Source organism: Papilio xuthus, unplaced genomic scaffold, assembly GCF_000836235.2.
Source record: "Papilio xuthus unplaced genomic scaffold, Pxut_1.1 DF825928.1, whole genome shotgun sequence".
In the NCBI taxonomy this organism is placed as follows: Eukaryota; Metazoa; Arthropoda; class Insecta; order Lepidoptera; family Papilionidae; genus Papilio; species Papilio xuthus.
The window spans coordinates 3,039,938-3,060,198 of record NW_013532721.1 but is presented as its reverse complement, the minus strand read 5'-3'; positions in this window follow the sequence as shown (position 1 = coordinate 3,060,198).

Sequence of the window (20,261 nt, the reverse complement as noted above, 5' to 3'; positions counted from 1 at the left end):
TATATATATATATATATATATATATATATATATATTTGGATATGAAATGTACTATATTAAAAATATGACAAATAAATGAATACGAATGTAAAAGAATAATCGTAAGCAATGCAAACTGTCAGGAACAAATTTACGGAAAACATCGTAAATCTATAACCTTATAGATTTACGATACGATACGATAGATTACGAAGTAGCTATACCTATAGCTCTTGAGACAGTAGACAAAGTGCGATAATTTCCCATAGAGAGTACAATAGTATAACAAATCGTGCTTTTAACACCTTATTCTGCCCCATTAGGGAGTACTTTTGTGCCTGTGGTCGGGTCTTGGCTGATTTATATCGTGCAATCAGATCAGTGTTGCGGAAAAGATAAGGAAGGTTCAAGAATAGACAATAAATATCTAAGAGTATCACCTGTCAAAATACCTTAGAGAGAATAGATAACTAATATAAGTAGTAGAGTAAAAACACGCTTTGAAAATCCATAATTCAGTTTATAAAACCGTGGGTTTATGAGACGAAATAACCCATTTTAAACATATTGTTTCCTTTGTGTTGTCAAAAATAGAAGACAGGGATGGTCTTAGAAACCCACGGTAAGTGAAAGAGAAAGTATGATAATAAGTCTAATCGTAATCCCACAGCTGTACAATATATTGTTGAATTCTCTATTTAAATAAAAAAAGAAAAAATAAGGCAATATGTTGTTATACAATTGTCTAGACTGTGGAAACCCACCGTTAGTTGTATCGAGGCACTAACGTAAGCTCTTAGACTAATATAGGGCGGGAGCTGGGACAGAACACATTCCTCCGGTCGATCTTTATGCAAATTCAACCCTTAACTTTGTGCACTCACTTCGACTTAATCGCTCGAGTTTCCTTAAACTTGCGAGAAGTAACTTCGAAAATCGAAGGGTGAATAAATTTAAAAACCTCTTAACAGCGTACTTAGCGGGCGTCGGAAACTTTATGTTTACGTCGGGGCTCGGGGGTCGAGGACATTTCACTTTTTATTCTAAAAAATCAAATTCGATTTTCTAAGAAATCGAAAGACGCTTGATTTTTTTGAACTTTAATTTTAAAAGCGAGCATTTAAATTTAACTGTAGCGATTTTCTTACCAATTCTATATTGGGTTGTTTGTCAGTAAATATTTACACTTCAGATATGAACATCATGGGCCGCGGACCAGAGAGAAAGCGTGCCCGTGGCCTCGTTCCGATGCGTTGGAGGAACAGAGAGGTTTAGTGGGTATGTCTCCGATATGGAGGAGAATCCCACTTAACTACCGCGTCCCCCCCGGGCCTCGGAGTATGCATAAAGCATTCCTCTCTGGAAAAAAAAAGATATGAACATCACACACTTAAAGATTGCATTTACAATCGAAGCATACCACAGAGCTTTTAACATATTAAACACAAAAAATAAAAGTAATAACATAGGTTCCATTATAAATCTGGGATATCACCATCGGTACCATTTGAGAATTAAAAAAATAATCAAGCGGATTGTTATAAGACAGGGCGCATTCAATGATCGAAAACTCGGCTCAGTGGAGTCGACACGAAAACGCACTCGTTGCTCCCCTACAGCCGATTGTGATGAGCCTGCCCACCCCTATTGATACAATGATACACTTGTTTGTACACCCTCTCAGCAAAACTGTTCATAGTACAAATTTCAACGGTATATGAAGACAAAAGATAAAGTTTCACTTAGTGGGTGTGCTGTTATGTTATTTTCTAAAGACACAAAGCACCAAAGAATTAAAGAATCAATAAACCGACCAATTGAACTTGCATGATACTCCAAGAAACAACATAAAAAGAATTACACGTATGTATACCAATTTTTACACGAAGATTGTAAATTTACAACTAAGAAAAATATTAATTCCACACTTTTAAACCTTTAACCTTTTTTTTCAGAGGGGAACGCTTTAGGCATACTCCGAGCCTCGTGGAAGGCACGGTAGTTATGTGGGATTCTCTCCCCGAATGGGAGCATACCCACTAAACCCCTCTGTTCCATCATAGCCATAATGTGGGACGCCACGGGATCGTGTTACACTTAACCACCTAAGTACCAGTGGCGTAATATTTGCACAAAAGGCATAATATAATTTTCTTTATGTGAACATTCAGAATATTTCTTAAAGGAAACATGTCATATACTTATATATTATATCTGACTAGGTAGAAATTCCTTGACATTTAACACAAGCAGTCAGCCGCTGTTCCGACATGTGAGCTTGAGTTCCCGGGGAGCGTCCCCTTAGCAGACAAAAGCGCAAGGAAACCGGCGGGAGGTCTGACGTCACGGGATATGCAGCGCCGCGGAACCGACGATGATTGCAGCGATTATGGAAGCAATGCTACTTTTTTATACGCAAGGACTAGAAGAAAGTGTTGACTTTTGGCTTCTTACATTGTGTGTACTTTGTCGAATTACTATTCGAAATAATATAGACGTCGTTTACCAATCAGTATTAATATTTCATCACGATTAATGATTTATTTTAGTTTAGATATCAATGGATATACAATTATATAAGTTACGTTGTTTGTAACCTTAGTGTAATTTCCAATCAGCGTTCTTCGGTAACTTGTAAAGATTTTTAAGTACCAAGTTAATGGATGACATTTTTAGTACCTGTCGATTGCGTAAATATTTATTATCAAACTTTAATACCATGCCTGTTAACCAAATTAAATCGCTTGCCAAAATAATAACGTCAATTTAATGATGATCGTAAATCTATAAAGTACTCATCGTTAATAATTTCCGTGCCAACTTGAAACCACTTCGACTTTTCACTTATCTCGCCAAAAAGTACAATCATCAACAAAATTCAATGAATACAATTTTAATTAATGTATTAAAAGTTTGAATGGTTATCGGAAACAATAGTATTGGTACAATCGCGTACATTCCGATGACTAGTCGCGAAACTTCTCGGTATTAGCGATGAACATCAAAACTCGCATTAAAGTGTCCAAAATCAGCCGTCCCCTTAAAATATTCCCCTCGCTCCTGTCTATTTCGTGTTCATTGAAGCGCGGGGACAGGCGACTTTAGCTGTGGTACAAGTCTCTAAGAAATATAATCTTAAGATTTTTTTAACTTCTATGTATTGACCCTCCTCTTTAGCATATTATCTTTTCAATAATATTATATAATTTATTAACTTAAATTTACATAAATATACTTATCGATATACTTTTTTTTACCCATTTTATCAGTACCTAAACCAAACGAAACCTAAAGCTAAACCCGTTACCGTTGAAAAAATGTTCATTATATTTTTTATTTCATATTTTTTATTCAATTTTGTTCAAGATGGTACATACGGTTTATAATACTATCAGAGAGTCTATCACGAATATTTGTGATATGCATTTCCGTAACATCATCGACAAAATATGGGAATATTTGTATAACAAAAGTCCTTGTACTTTAGGTCTGATGGAATACGCTTACATAATGTAATGTCGATGTGGTTTTGAACACTTTCACACAAGTTTCTTAAAATAATAAAAATTATTATAATTATGTTGTTAAAACGTTAAATTACTTTCCTCTGCCGTCTGTGACTTGTTTCCTTAGTTAATAAAGTCTATGTTATATTCTCAGCCCCGTTGTACTTGAACAATAAAATAATTATCATTTATAGCTTATATTTTATGTCGCGGAAAGAATCGAAGAGATAGTCAAACTCGTTGTTAACTTTGCAGCCGCAGAATTTGTATCGATGTTGTTAATATTTGCTCATGTCTCTACAGATAATAAAAATGCTTATTAAAACTAATCATAGAAAATATTACCATCCACAAACAACCATTAGGCTTCTTAAAAATAGCCAATGGTTCTTACGAAGGAGTCGATTTCCAATTTTAAAACGAAAAATATAAAAAAAAAACTTTAAAAGTTCTGACGTGGCAGTTTTGCGTTTGTGCTCAATACAATCACAAGTGTAATCAAAATACTCGAAGAATACTTAATATATAAATTACTTGTTTTCTTTTTGTATAATAAAAAAAATAAGGGTCCATCGCTCTATATCGTCCCTTAAATGTCGTAAAAGTTATTCTAAAAATCAAACAATTTTGTTTATTTCTGTTCTATAACATAATTTACGGTGGGTCTTTGAGTCCAATATTTCCTTTTATATATTTTAATATTATAATGATATGTTTTATGCAGAGATTATGGTTTTAGAAACACGGTCAGATATTATGTGGGAAGATTTTATTTTTCAAAAAAGAAGGAACATAGAACAATAATAAACAAAATAGTTAATTTATTCTCAACTAGTAACGTAAAATGATTTTTTTTGTTATGTTTTTCATGAATGAATTTTGACATACAAAGATATGTCTTTACTTGGTAGCGGTATACGAATATTTAACATATAAATGGGATATTTAAAAAAAAACTAAATTCAGGTTGCGGTAAAAGGTTGAAGGTTAAGCAGAGAAGTGTTTATTATGTATGAACCCTGTCTGTCACACGACATGAAATTCAGATGAGCGGAAATTATTTTTTATATATTTCATGTTAAACCTCCGAAAAACTGCCATATATTAAAAATAAAATAAACATGTTTCAAATCGTTAGAACTAAACTTAAATATATTCATACATATGCTATACTACATCTTTTAGATAAAATTTAGTTGACGTTTTGACCGCCGCGCTGGTGATTTATATTACAGAGACCAACGTGGCTTTAAAAGCATACTTTACCCATAAATATGTATTATCAAAATTGCTTACATTAAAAGCACCTCATTTCGGAAGCTTACGAGTAATCATATTTCAATTTCTTTTCTTCATTTTTAACGTTTAAGCCCATAGTATTTAATATCTTAAACATTATCTTCATTAAATAGACACAGAACAACGACTCGCGGTGTCGCCACGCCGGCGCCGGACGAGATTTATGTGAGAACGATGCCGCATCCGAAATGCGATAAATTTGATATGAAATTAGACATCGTCTGAAAGTTTATCAGTTTAACGAAGATATATGAATTGGAAACGCATATGCGGTTGCATACTTCGCCATTAGGTAAAGATTTTAGTAAACAAGAGGTAATGGAGAGGGAATAACAAGAGAAAAATTATTTTACGTTATTAATCCGTGGCTAGTATCAATCGTCTTTATAGTATAAAGCTGTCACCCGGAATGAAAAAAAAGTATAATTAGTAGCCTCTGTGTTCTTCCAGACTAGTTCTTTATGTATGCCAAATTTCATCGAGATGCATTTAGCCGTTCTGGAGATACCTTTATACATCCAACCATATAAACATTCGCATTTATTATATTAGTAAGAAGTAAGATAAGAAACTGAGTGAAAGCATTTTTTCTGTTATATTACACGATTAAAGAGGCAGAAGATCATATATAATTCAGATTTTTTTGACGTTCAACATTGAAGATCAAGGAAATTCGTTAATGATGCACCCACGTAACTTGATCTCTATCTTGTTATATCAATCTCCCTTTTGACAACTTAATGGATTATAGAAAACGTCCCTGGGGGAGACGAAACGCTGAGACAAGCGCTAAGAAAGTTACGCTTTCTTATATCTGGTACACTATAATATTATAAGGAATCACAAAATATGCCCTAAATAGAACTCTACATTTTTTAAGATTTTTTTTTATTCCGTCATATTATAAGGATCTCTGGATACTGGGCTCTGATAATATGAGTAATAGGTGCGGTAGTTATGTCAAAATTACATAAAATTTTATAAAATAGTTATAATAGACATTGATGTTATTAATTTTAAGTTCCAAAGTTAGCTGAAGGGTTACAAAGTTTGCGACATTCCTCAACATCTGGCTGTAACCCTTCGCAGAACATTTCGCGAGGGATAACATCCGTGTAACTTTGCGTCAGATGCGTGTCGGAAAACTTAAGAATTGCGGGTAACTTAAGTATTGTTTAAGATATATTTATGGATTAAAACTATTGATTCGCGTATGTCATTTGTTAAAGTCGACATTTTTGGACTAAGGTTTTTTTTCATTTTTAATTACTTCAATGTGTAAGACTTTTAAAATTGCATCTTAGAATAGTTTCATGAACAGTCAAATTTATTGATAAATTATTTAAATCTTTATACGATAAAAACATATATATTTTTTAAATCTATATATACAAAAGAAAGTCGTGTTAGTTACACTATTTATAACTGAAGAACAGCTTTACCGATATGGTTGAAAATTGGTGAGGAGGTAGCTTAGAGCCAGGAAACGGACATAGGATACTATTTATTCATTTTTTTTCGAATTTATGCCTCGAAGAGCTGCTTTTTATTTACCTTATCTATATATTAAGTTTTTTATATATCCACGCGGACGGAGTCGCGGGCGACACCTATTATATATAGGAGTCGCGTAGTATTACTATAAAAATGTTTCGCCTTTGTCTAGTTTTATTATAATATTTTAGTCGTTGTGTTATAGTTTCTTTATATATTTTTTGGTATTATTATAATTCAGTAGGCAGCGGGGAGAGCAACACAAAGAATCGCTCTTCCACTTGGATGCATACAATCAACAAGCAGGAAACGACAAACTTTTGAAAAATTTCCGCCGTATCCGGCATTCGAAAGCTGTCAAAGAGTAGTGTGCATATTCACTAAGAACTTACACGTAGTTTACTGACAAATATTTAAAATTTATTTAAGTAAATCGAATATATTGTATTTAATTGGCCTTAAAAAAGAATTTTCAAGGAACTCTGAACCTATATAAGGTTACAGAATCTATAACGAAGTGACAAGTTGCTCTTGCAATAGCAATAAGCAGCGTTATATAGAATTACTACTAGTAGAATAAAGATACGATAGTACAAAAAAAGTTTGTCTTATATATTAAATGTTAAAAATTGTACTTCTAACAAAAAATATTCCGTTCCAGTCTGGCTGTTCTATGATCTTTGAGGATTGTCATTTTCGTGCTCGACGGGTGGGTAGTGTGACAATGCGCCGCGGGATACGGGCCGAGGGGGGAGAGGGGTTCTTCGTGTTTGTGATGTTTTCATTTTTCATTCACTTTCCACATTTTTTACATAACAACTTGTAAATGGGATCGTTTTGATACAAGCAAAAGATTGCTGATGAATGATGGGTTTATCATTTTTACATAACATTTACGAGACAACAAAAAAAAAATATTAAGTGCCCTAACAGAATTTCATTTCGATACCACCTCCTCGTTTTTAACAGTGTCTTTTATTAATAAAATTACTTCTAAATACTAAACATAGATAAGATGTGTTTAGAGAATTCCAAAGTTGCAGTTTATGTCTATATAAAATCTTTTTGTTACAAGAACTTTTTGAAGTCTTATTTTGTAATCCTCTTATCTCAGATATATCAAAGAAGCAGAGCCTTTCTTACAAAGGAAATCGTCGTACGTCTGCTTACACATACGATTATGTAATAGATATAGTGATGTTGAGTTAAATTTAATATTTAATTATCCAGCGGGTTCAGTAGTCCTCAAATAAAATATTTTTATGAGAAATTTATAAAACTAAATGCAACGATATTTTGTTTTTGCGTAGTGACAGTATATTGTTTACTATTTTTCTTCTTTTTCTTCTTTTTTTGCCGCCGAAATAAAAAAAAACAATCTTTTTTTACGATTAATAATAGCACCATCTATTTAAAATAAAAAATAAAAACATTTCAATCAATTATAATTGCTTCCTCTTTATTTTACATTTAGATAAATAGAAATATGTCAAAAGTATTATAAAAAAATATAAAATGTTTATATCTCGAGGAACCCTGTGACTGTACTCTCAAAGGTTGGATCGCTAAGGCCGGGTCTTCGCGGGGATTATGGCGTCATTACGCGCCCTCTCGACTCTCGATGGTCTAATTGTTTCCGAGACGTATCAATTTGCGAGCAATTTCCTACCGCAATGGACCGCGAGACCGCACATTGTGCCAGAAATGTAGCCAATCAGGAAGGTACGTGTCTTAAAAAGAGAAGCTTTAATTGTTTAAACTGACAGATAAGACAGTTTAGGTAATCATAATAAATTAAAGAAAATGTATATGACTAGTAAATGTAGTACTGTAACCTGATGGTTTATAGTACATTGTTTTCTACGAAATAATCGCGGAACTTGATAAAGAATTAGGCAAAATTTTTACAATTAAAAAAATATGCTATTACTACAAATTTAGACAATGTTGACGTAAACGAATACTTCGCGTAAATTTCAACGTAGACATCGCTAACGTAGCGTTAAACATCGTGCTCGAGTTGTCGCCCGTGTTTAACTGCTGCAGATCTGCGGGTAATTGAATCAGGCTGTTTACTGCCGCGCTTCTTACAGATCTTACCTACAAAAGCGTTTAAGAACAATTTACGAAAACAATACATTGTATACGAAGCCATCTACGAGCATTACATAAGTGTACGTAGCTTATATTGTAGCAGTTGGCGTAGCATTGTAGCATATGACGTAGCTTCGTAGCACGTGGCTTGGTTTCGTAGCATGAGATGTAGTTACGTAGCATATATATATGTTAAACTAAAAGTAACTTTTTTTCCTGTTCCATCTACTACATATTTTTTTACCGGTAATATTATTGTTCTGAAGTGTTTCTTTTTATCTAAAAATGTTTTAGTATTTGAAGCGGTCGAAAACTAAAATAAGATTCCTTCCTGCGTTCAAACTTGAATATTGGAACTTATTTCAACATCAATAAAACTCGAATAAAACGCGAAGCGGAACCTCATTTAAAAATCCAATGACAAATAAAACCCACACGTAGAGGACAATAACTTTATACACCGCGAACGACATAAACTTTTAAAGTTGTTCTTAAGGAAGGTTTCACACTTTTATTGCCAGTTATAAAGTCAAATATTGTAGTTACTGTCGCGATACTTCGCTGAGATTTAGTGGATCGTATTACAATCAGTGGCCATTAGGCCGAAACGTTAGAATATACAATGAAACATAAACTTTTTGATTATTCTATACCTCTTGAGAGTTTTTTTGTCACGTCATACGTCACACACAAGAAGTCTAAGGGCTATGTCAACGTGAGTATTAGATACTATGACTACTATACCATATACTATTTTCATAAACTTTCGCTGTGGTATTGGGCAGAAGATAAAAACATTTATTCATTTACTCAAAATTAGTTCTCTTTTTATCTTAAGTTTTAAAGGAAACATATTACGTCTCTCTGCTTTTATTTTAATATAGTTGTTTACTATTAAAGTTTCACGTGTCCTATAATAACAATGCTATCAAAACAAATAATTATTAATACACGTAAACTCGCTAAACTGAACCGCAAATTAACAGAACGCTTTTAAGCTTATCCGCCCGTAATGAGGGATCGTGGTGCCATGGCAACATCATAACCTCGCCGGTTTTGCATTAATGGTGAGCAGGGTTAGAAATATGCGGAAACAACGATCCATTATCATAAATGAACATTTCGGTTAATATCAAATTGATACAATTTAATACAAACAAAAAACATATTTTATATGTTGTATCCAATATATGTAACAAAATATAAATATATTCTAGAGTTCCCATGACATAGTCAAGATTACATATTACGTCCACTGACTTAGGCTAAGTTACTTACATCTTGCTATAAACTAGTATTGGTGAATATTATCTACCTATGATGTATTATCAACCTGACCTGTAAAATAAAGCTATATAAAATTGTTCTAAAAAATACTTTACAAAGTTATTTGTTAAAAGACAATTAAATATTAGTGTTGAACAAACTGATAGTAACTTTGGTCTCACTACTAAAGTTGGATCGTTACAATCCACTCCAAGCATACAGCTGCCCTGGAGCGGCAAACATTTGATCAAACTCCCGCATTTGAGTACAAAAGGTGTGGTGATTGGCCCAATTTGTTAAGAGCACGCGCGGGACGTTGCTCCCGGGCTTTAGATAAATTGTTTTGATTATTATATTAGTGGAAAAAAATGTGTTTCTTGTCAGCACTGATGCTAGTGATATATGTAAATTTTACTGCACATTAAGTGGTCGGTTTTTTTTATTAAACAAAAGATATAAGAAACGTTGACTATTTCCATCACTTGTATCATCCCATGTATAATTTTTCATGCTTAAAAAAACAAACATACTGGCTTTAACATTCAGGGGAAGAATACGAAAAAACATGCTTATGAAAATCAGTCCAGTAATTTAGTTCCCAAACGGTAACTATAGAATTGACACAGATTATAAAACCATAGAAACTTGCGAAATACTTCACAATCCTTATTACCTGGGTAATATTTTTTTTATTTCTTTTTAATTTTTAATTTATACAAACATTGCATGTAAACACGTAATACTTGATATGATCCGCTTAGTTAAAGCAAAGTTGGTCGTATTATCGTATATGTGGCAGTAATACATCATATTTAGCTGTATATAACGATCAGTCAGGGCTGTCACATCGGCCATTACTCAATTAACACTCCTGATGGATGCAGAGGGGTGGCCGCCAATAGTTTATTGTGCATTGCAAGAAAAAAATCTTTTTACTTACAGAAAAAAAAACAATCTTATTATAAAATGCCAATTACATATTAAGTAACATTTTATTATTTATTATATATAGTAACGAATAATCAATATTTCCTACACGAATTTATTAAATAGGAATTTATTATCCATTAATAAAATTATACGAATTAAAAAAAAATTGTCTAGTAATTATTAATAACTATTTTTTATATTTAGTTCCCTGTTAAGGCATTCATCTTATCATGTTTTAATCTCCCGGCGACTTGTCAAGAATTTCCTAACTCCTGACTTTAAGTAGCGGAGGCGTTCTGTCTATGCGTAAGGTAGCGGACACATTAAGTCTATCAAAATTAATAATTTTTTATTCTACAATTATTTTCATACAAAATTTAAGAATATAGTCAAGCTTTCTTTTTATCAATTTTGATAAAAAAGAAGCTAAGAATTTATTTCACTATACAGTAAGCTTAGTTGAAGGTCATTTGTTACTTATGTAGAAATCTACGTTAATAATTATTTTATTTTAAGAAAAGCTACTAACAATATAAAAACTTAACAGCGTGTATTTTTGTAGACCTTTAATTTTTAAGTAGTCTTCTACTGTATAGGCTTAATATCAAAACATGATAACCATTTTCGACAAAGCATTTAGAAATCTCGATTTCTCGTCTTTTTTTCCTTAAAAAATCGCTCTTTTACCCGCTCCGCTTATCAATGCTTGCAACCTTACCAGTTGCAGAAAGGAGAGAATCTCAGCAAAGTAAATATTTGTCGAAGTAATTAGCGAGTTGCAAGTAGTTCTACGCTAAGTGGTCCAAGTGAGGCCCGGGAGACTTAGCGCCCCAAGTTACCATGCTTGATGGAAACGTTACGTATACTTAGTCTCACTTAGACATAACAAAACGAGTAACTTAAGTTTTCTTTATTTTAGTTATATAGTATTAAAACAACAAATTATTTATTTCCAAATCAATTGAACTTCTTTTTTATTGTCGTTTGTTTTGCTTTTAATTTTCTTATAACAATAACATTATAACAAAAAATCATCTTTGAAATAACATGACTTACATAATAATATTATTATGTATCTACTTGAATATTGACTTTATCTCTCTGAATAATATTATATTACATAAAACCTTTTTAGACGTACGTCCTATGTGAATATTTACACATATACATTCATATACACGTACGTCAACTTAGTAATCGCTTTTGAAATAAATTTTAACAAAGCATTTCTCATTCATGCGTTAAAATTTTTGTGAATCAAAGCAAATATTTTGGTCCTCTGTGACTGTTTGTAACGAATTTTATTTGTAAAATTCCATAAATTGCGGTGTTGAAATATTTACGACATAAAATATGTTATAAAAATCCAGTTACTTGCAACAAAAATCAAATAATGAAATGAAAGTATAATTATTTTAAAATATAAAAGAGAGAGAAAAATCTGTTTTGGATTAATATTTCAGTAGGGGAAACACAAAAAAAAATTAGAACACAAATTTAAAACACAAAATGGGGAACAAGCTCGTCTATAGAGTTGTGACAGTCAGTATTTTCTATATGGCTGATAAATATGATGAGGGTGTCAAAGGAATGACAGAAGGAAATTAAATAAATAGGCCAAGTCCCTACGGTGAGCAGAGCAGGGACATATCAAAGTATGACTTCGATTGAACTGTTTAATAACCTGTTCTCATAATAAACATATAGAACGTCATGATATGGTATATGAGAACACACTATACTATGTGATAACATGCGATCGGTATATTTAGATGCACGATTAGCACATTGTGTGTGGGGCCTTCAAGTACGTACCGAAAACACACTACTGTACGGTAAACAAATTATTAAAGGCTTAGAAACAAGACTTTTTCTATTTATAGTAGTATTCGAAATTTGAATAATCATTATTATTTCAATAACTATAATGTCATGACAATATTTTGACAATAAACTGTGGTTCAGTTCATAAGATAATTAAATCAAAGCTGAATTATCTTTCTCTATAAAGAGGGTTTCAGATTTCCGAGACTGAACACGTCTCCTGCCCTTAATCTTAACATCGAATTAAATTAGGGCGTGCACGCATTAATATATTAATGTAATATATATAGACAAGACTATCGAGTAGAAAGATCGCAGACCAGTACAACAATGGCGGACAACGTGGGGACTGGTTGTCAGATAACGGAAAATTTAATTGAAACATTGCAACGGGGAAACGGCATTGTGAGGGTTGATTTGGTGTTGGGATATTTTTTGGCTGGTTAGATATTAATTTCGAAAAGAAACATACGATAGAAAAAAAAATTGTGAATGTAAATATGCATATTACTTTATACCATTAACTGTATAATTCTTTATATTAAGCTTATTTATGTAATAAAAATATTATCGCATTAGTTATAATACATTATTTAAATTTTTAAGACAATACAGTCTTGGTATTTCCTTCACAAGACAAAGCGTCCAATAACAAAGTGTAATTATACGACACATCTAAACAACAAAGTTCACGTAAGGCTAATTTGTGACAAAACAAGGGTGATTCGGGCAAAGGGTTACGTCGTAGACCGCAATTAGTTGTGACGTAGCGCGAACTAATGACTTGGAAGTCTAAGTTTCTGGTACAAGCCGTGTTTCTAGCACGTGACCGGTCAAATATTGTTTACACTCCTACGTGTTGCAGATTAAGACACGCTTGTTATGGTCGACGAAGATTATTATAATTACGATACTGCCTTCTATAACTAAACGTGGGTTTCTGAAACCAAAATCTCCGTTAAAAATATTGTTATCTGTGTTTTGTCAAACATAGGGATGGCGGTAGGTTTTATACATATTTTGGTCTTAGCAATCGATACGAGATAACAGTTCTAAAGTTGTCAAAAAAACTGACTGAACTTTTCCCGAGTGTACTGAACTGACAATAGTTAGTACACAATATGCTAAACATTTATTGATTTAATAAAGTCAGTCGAATGTAAAACTTTGTCAGAGTTAAATTTTATCAGTTTGTGCAGTGAACTGGCAACATTTATCGTCGTTCATCGCTCGCTAGAATATTAAGATAGAGTCGCTTTGAATTAAAGAAATTTGCAACAGCAGCTTGAACGTGTTTGAGTTGCAACTCGGAACTTCATGGTCTTCAGTACGACGATTAATTAAGACTACAATATATTATTATATTGTTGTTACATCTATAATATATAAAAATTATCTGTCAGTCAGTTATGTGGGATGATAAAAGAGATGATAACCGATCTTCAGATCTACTGAATATTAACATAAAATTTCATAAAATCTGTCAAACCGTTTCGAAAGAGTATGGTCCAATATTGTGACGTGAGAATTTGATATATAAAAATATTTAATACTTTAAAATTCTACATTTATAATGGCTTTCTCAATACAAATGAGTGTTTCAGTGAATCTTTTCTTTCACCGAACAGAAATAAAATCGCAAAACAAAATTAATTTGTTTTTCTTTGAATCGGACACCGTGCTTGGAAATCGAAAACTATTTGTTCATTCAACGTCTAACGACGTCGAGAGATGTTGAAAGAGCTCTTTTATGTCTACCCACTGTCTTCAAAGAAGGTTAGATTCCATTCGCTCGATCTCATCCATTCGTTCTTTTCTCTATTAAGATTTTGTATTGAAAGCGCTTACAAGGAAAATAAATGTTAGTAGTCGTTTGAAGTCGTAAGAACAACGTCTGAATGGTGGCGCCGAACTGTCGTTGCAGTACCGCAATTAATGAATACACTGATATTGTACCACTGGATGTGGCTTCCTGAGTTAAAATGGAGAAACAAATTAGAGGTTCCTCAAGTGTTTTCATATTTATTTAAATGAATAAATGTTTTTACTGACAAAATCATCAGCGACCTAGTAAAATAAATATTTAAAGTTTTTTTTTCCATTTGTAATATAGTAATCTCTATTAAGATTTATTTCACGAAATTGCAAGTGCTTGTTTTTTGTATTTCTAACCACATTGTAAAGTCATATCCAAAACATGTGAACTCCTTGACATGTAAAGAATATATGTATGAACAACCGGACATGGGTTTACGCAGAGCGGTGTTATTTATCGTCTTGTATCGGAAGTGCCGCCGACTGAGAATCTCCCTACAGCCTTCGCACCGATGTAAATCGTTGATGAAAATATATGCAGTTGTTTACTATCAATGCCAAGTTGAAACTAAAGAGAGTTGGTACATTTCAAAATAAATAATAAACGATATTTAATCATTATACAAACAATTTCCCGCGACTCCGTCTGCACTGTATTAAAAAAAATACGATAATTAGTAGCCTATGTTTTCTTCCAGGCTAGAGCGAGATTTATTCAGCCGTTCTGGAGATACCTTTTCACAAATATCCATCTTTCCGTTTATCCATTCATACATCCAAACATTCGCATTTATAATATGAAAAAGATATAGTTTGATATTTTTTACCACACTGATTACTTTTTTCTTAACCCTTAGGAGCCTGATGTACATACGAAATTGATTTATTTTTAAAATTACTGTGTTTGATAAAATAAAACAATAAAGAAATTTGTTTTTTTTTTTAATTTCGTTGGAAAGAATATTATACAACAGTAAAATAGGTACAGCCAACCTATAAAAAAACTATAAGTAATGTGAACATTCGGTTTAAAAGATTGGTATCAAAATTGAAACTCTAGGCTAATAAGGGTTAAAATTGGTATTAATCCTGGTGACTAACATAACTAACGATATAATTTTTTACCTTACAATATTGTTAATTACAGTTATTTATAAATAGTAATATCATTTTGATAGCTTTACCTCAAAGGATTCCTTCCAGTCATTAATATCATAAGATCTAGAAGCTCGTTAGGTTAACTGGAGTGTGACTTGCAATAATGAGAAAGTGTGTCAGTCAGTTCACGATGCTGCAATAATTGTCAAGTTTTCATTTTACGGTATATAACTTATCACTAACTTAAAAAAGCCACATATATCCCAGTTCGTTGATTTGACTTCAAAAATAACTGAAGTATTCAACTTTGTCGATCTACGGTATTCTAAGGGCGCTTGCGGACTTATTCGCGACACAAAGCTTCGATAAGGCTGTTTACAGGCGAACATTAATATCAATCACCAAAGGTAGGGGTGCGTCTATAGGTGATAAGGTTTTCAATAGAAAGGCCGGGGTAAGTTTTTGCGAACAGTTCGGGTCCGGATTTCGTACAAAAACTTTGCGGTTACTTTAATAAGCTTGAGACGCGAGCTCGCGAAGGTCGGATTGCCGGCCGATAATGTTGGGAGAAATTTCTTAGCGATTTATGTGATAAAGTTCTATAAGAATTTAAGGTAACTTTTGTATACAAAAATACAGTTGGAAGGTAGTTGCTATAAAATTAACTTATATTTAAATCATCATGAAATGGCCCAGGTAAAGAGTCTTTATGCTAAATAAAAAATTAATAGTCGGTTGTATGATCAAACTTGAACAATTAACTAGATTAAGATGCTTCATAGATTTGCATGTTAATAGGACATATTAAGCAGTATACGTGTTCAATCTTTAGCAAGTAAAAGCTAAGACTGCGACTCTATTTATGTGTCTGTAGAATAAGCGCCACATAAACAACCGACAGCGGCACGGAACAACAATTTATTGTATAGTAGTGCTACTGGGAACGCCCTGCAACATTCTATTTGTTTGATTGAACATTGTAGAACGTTAAAATTATTTGCACGTGCACATTCCTATTCTCTTATTAAAAAGATGTTGAGATCTTTTCTGTAATATAATATATCTTACTAGCTAACGCCTGCGACACCGTCCGCTCAAAATTAAGAAAAGGCTTAATTAGTAGCCTATGGGGTTTTCCAGACTATGATGTACATGCATGTCAAATTTCAGCAAGATCCATGCAGGCTTTCTGGAGATACCTTCTAACAAACATCCATCCATCTATCTATCCACCTAAACTTTCCAATTTATAATATTAGTAAGACATGCTACTTAAAACCTAACTTTAGTTCTTTTCTCTTTCCGATTCTATCCTTATTAGGATTTAAACTGGGCTGGAGACCGGTCTCATAGGATGAGGAAATACAATCTTTCTATACTTTCCCTCCTTTGTCTTTCAATCAGGTCAACACTTTGACTTTGTTAGTTAAAATACCGTAATTCTTAAGTAAAGAATACTAATCTGCAAATTGACAAGAGATTCAGTCAAACAAGCACGTCAATTCAGTGTCACCGCACCCCACTTTTCTCAGACATCGGACATGACTAAGCTCTTCCATCACCCTCCTGGCCTGTCATAGTCTAATGAACCTGAATGCACTCGCTAAAACCTTTGTATTCCTGTTCACACCTTTATAAATACTGAAACAAGGAACAAACAGGGCTTTCACAGCATTCTCCTAAAATTAGTTTATTTTTATAATTTACTACTACTATTAGTAGCTATTTACTGAACCTAGTAGTTTCGTAATGGACAGGCAGACATACTAATATTATAAATGCGAATTTTTAGATGGATGCTTGAATGGATCTTTGTTAGGAGGTATCTCCAGAACGCATCAGTCATTTTGCTGAAATTTCACATAAATATAAAAACTAGCATAAGAAGATATAGGTAAATGGAAACGCCCCGTAATGTTAAGCAACGAAGGACGAAGAAAGATAAGATGACGGATTAGATATCATTTTTCATGATAAATAGATAAATTTATAGATATTACGAACGAATACAATCTAAAGAAAGCATTTTTAATACTTATCATAAATTATTTTCTTTTTAGGGTTCCGTACCTCATAGGAAAAAATCGTCGTCTGTCTGTTCAGACCCTTTTTCTCAAAAACACGTGAAGTTATCAAGCTGGATTTTATTTTCACTTGTTTTTTTGGGAACTAAATAATTGTAACTTTACTTCATGATATATTATTTCTGTTTTGGTCTCTTAAGTCAGAATGAGCAGCAACGATTTGTCTCTCGCGTTTATAAGACGTGCAGAGAAATGGCTGCAGTTTCGCGACCTGCTGCACGTTTAATCAAAAACATAATGCTTCCCGTGATATGTAATCACTAACACCGGGAAAAGATTTACTGCGACGTTGAATTTAATTCAACACTGAAGATATCTCGGAAGGAAAGAATATTAAAGTAATTAATACTTGATTCTTAAATTAATATCAATTTACAACAGTGTACTTACCGTGGGTTCCTGAGGCCAAAATATCTGCATATAATGTATTATCATCCCTGTCCGTTATTTTTAACGAAACAGAAATAACCTATGTATATATATAAAAAAGTCGTTTTAGTTACAGTATTTATAACTCAAGAACGGCTTTACCGATATGGCTGAAAATTGGTGAGGAGGTAGCTTAGAGCCAGGAGACGGATAGATATTTATTCATTTTTTTTCGAATATATGCCTTGAAGAGCTGCTTTTTATTTAACTTACTAATATTATAAATGCGAATGTTTATATGGATGTAATGTGGATGGATGGATGGGTGTTTGAAGATATCATAAATATAAATTTGGCATATGCATAGAATATAGTCTGAAAGAATACAAAGGCTAGACTTATTAAGTTGTTTTATATATCCACGCGGACGGAATCGCGTCGTCGAGACAGCTAGTATGTTATAAGCAGGAATTGTCGTCGTAGAAACCCACAGTTAATGCTATAAATTAAAGCACATTTAATTTTGTATAATACATCAAAGTTATAACAGTTTTAATGTAAAAAATGCAATAAATTTAAAAATTGTTGTATACGATTTTAAAGTTGAGTCACGGGATTATTCACCAATAATGAAATCTATTAATAAATTTATCAATATGTTAACATAGCTATCAGATTAATGTATAAATAATTAAATCTTAAAATAAGAAAACATTTAATATAAAATACAATGATTAAGAGTTTAATCGTTATTCGCGAGCAGAGCCGCTGTTACGGGCACAATGCCATTGTACGACCGCTGCCGGTGAAATTTCATTTTTCATTCCGAGATGTTTTCCTGCTCTAAGAAAAGTGCAAATGACGCCAACATTCGAGGAAAGCAGGTCGCCGAGACAGCTACACAATGGACACCATGTAAACGGGCGGTTACTTTTATTTCATTGTAGTTTTTTTTATTCGTGAAACGTTACTCAAGACAGCATTACTTTTAAATAATTTTGCCATTCATGTCGTAGCATGTATGTATTTAAACGGAAATATTGACCCAAATTTTCAAATTTAGCTTAATTTACGCTATTCCGATGAAAACACATATAGGTAGTACACACACACATACAAACACATTTAGCATTCTGTAACTATAATATTGTTTTACACTATTCAATAGATTTCACTTCCCTTGTACCAATACTGCTTGAATATTAAAGTTTTTTTTTGTTAAATGAGCGTCTTAAACGCCCGTCTGTAAAGCCGTGAACAAAAGTTGGAAATGTTAACATCGTTTGGTTGTAGATTAAGGCATTCTGCCGTCTCCATTGTCTAATTGTCGCATTGTTCGTCGCTCGAGGCGCGGCGGGTGCCCTTGATGCGGATGCTTCGTATAAGAGCGTTTATAAATACTTTACGATATTTATACAGATGAACGATGTGTTGTTTATTCAATGTATATTAAATTGTATTGTTATAATAAATAATTTATTTGAAGTATTCGTAAAGGAACATACTGTAGTTTATCTCCTGTTCTAAAAAAAAGTTAGTTTATGTTTTTTTGTCAGATGATTTACCAAACCCATATTTAATAATTACAGTATGTTTTAATTTCTTTCTATTAAAATGTTAAGATATTTGCTGACGTCCGCGACTCCGTCCTCGCGGAGTTAAAAAACTTAATTAGTAGCCTATATGTTCTTATAGATTATGTTCTACATCTATGCCAAACAACGAGATAAACATCTACCCATCTAAACATTCGCATTTATAATATTATTAAGATTACATTTTGTTCTCATTTCTGTTATGTTTCCTGTTGTAGATACAACCTGGTAACCTGTTGATATCCTTACCTGTACTAGTGTAAAGTATTTTCTTTCTTTACAATTACTTTACTGGTAAAAAACATTGTGAATAACGATGCATTGTATACCGCGTCTCTTCATAATAAGAAGCTCGGAGCGTTACACCTCAGCGCCTCTCCAGTCTGCGGACATGCCCATGAATATATTTACTTATCTTATGACATTTTTCTTACATCTTATATCTAAGTATAATAGTATAAGATGTCAGATAAGTCAGACTATAACAGATTCTATATGCTATGAACGTGTTTATGCAATTATTTATATTCAATCTACCATAATTGAAAAGATAATTATCTTTCTCTGCTCCCTCCGTCGATTAAAGGTAGGCAATGCATATGCAATTGCGTATGTCTATGGAGAACGGTCGTGTCACTATTTCAGCGATTTTATGTGGCCGCTCGCTTGTTTGCCACCTTTTGATATAAAAAAGATAGCTCTACATTGCTCTTTCTTTTATAATTTCCTGACTGATAAACTTTTCTTCGTAGAACCTCTACATGTAACGTCTTCATGACAATAGTTCTGATTTTTTGTCCTTGTCATTATTTGATAGAGCTAACAATCTATTTATTAGTCCCAATACCGCGAATTCAATAAACATAGGAACGAAAATTGTGCCAACATAACAATAAAACAATACAAAA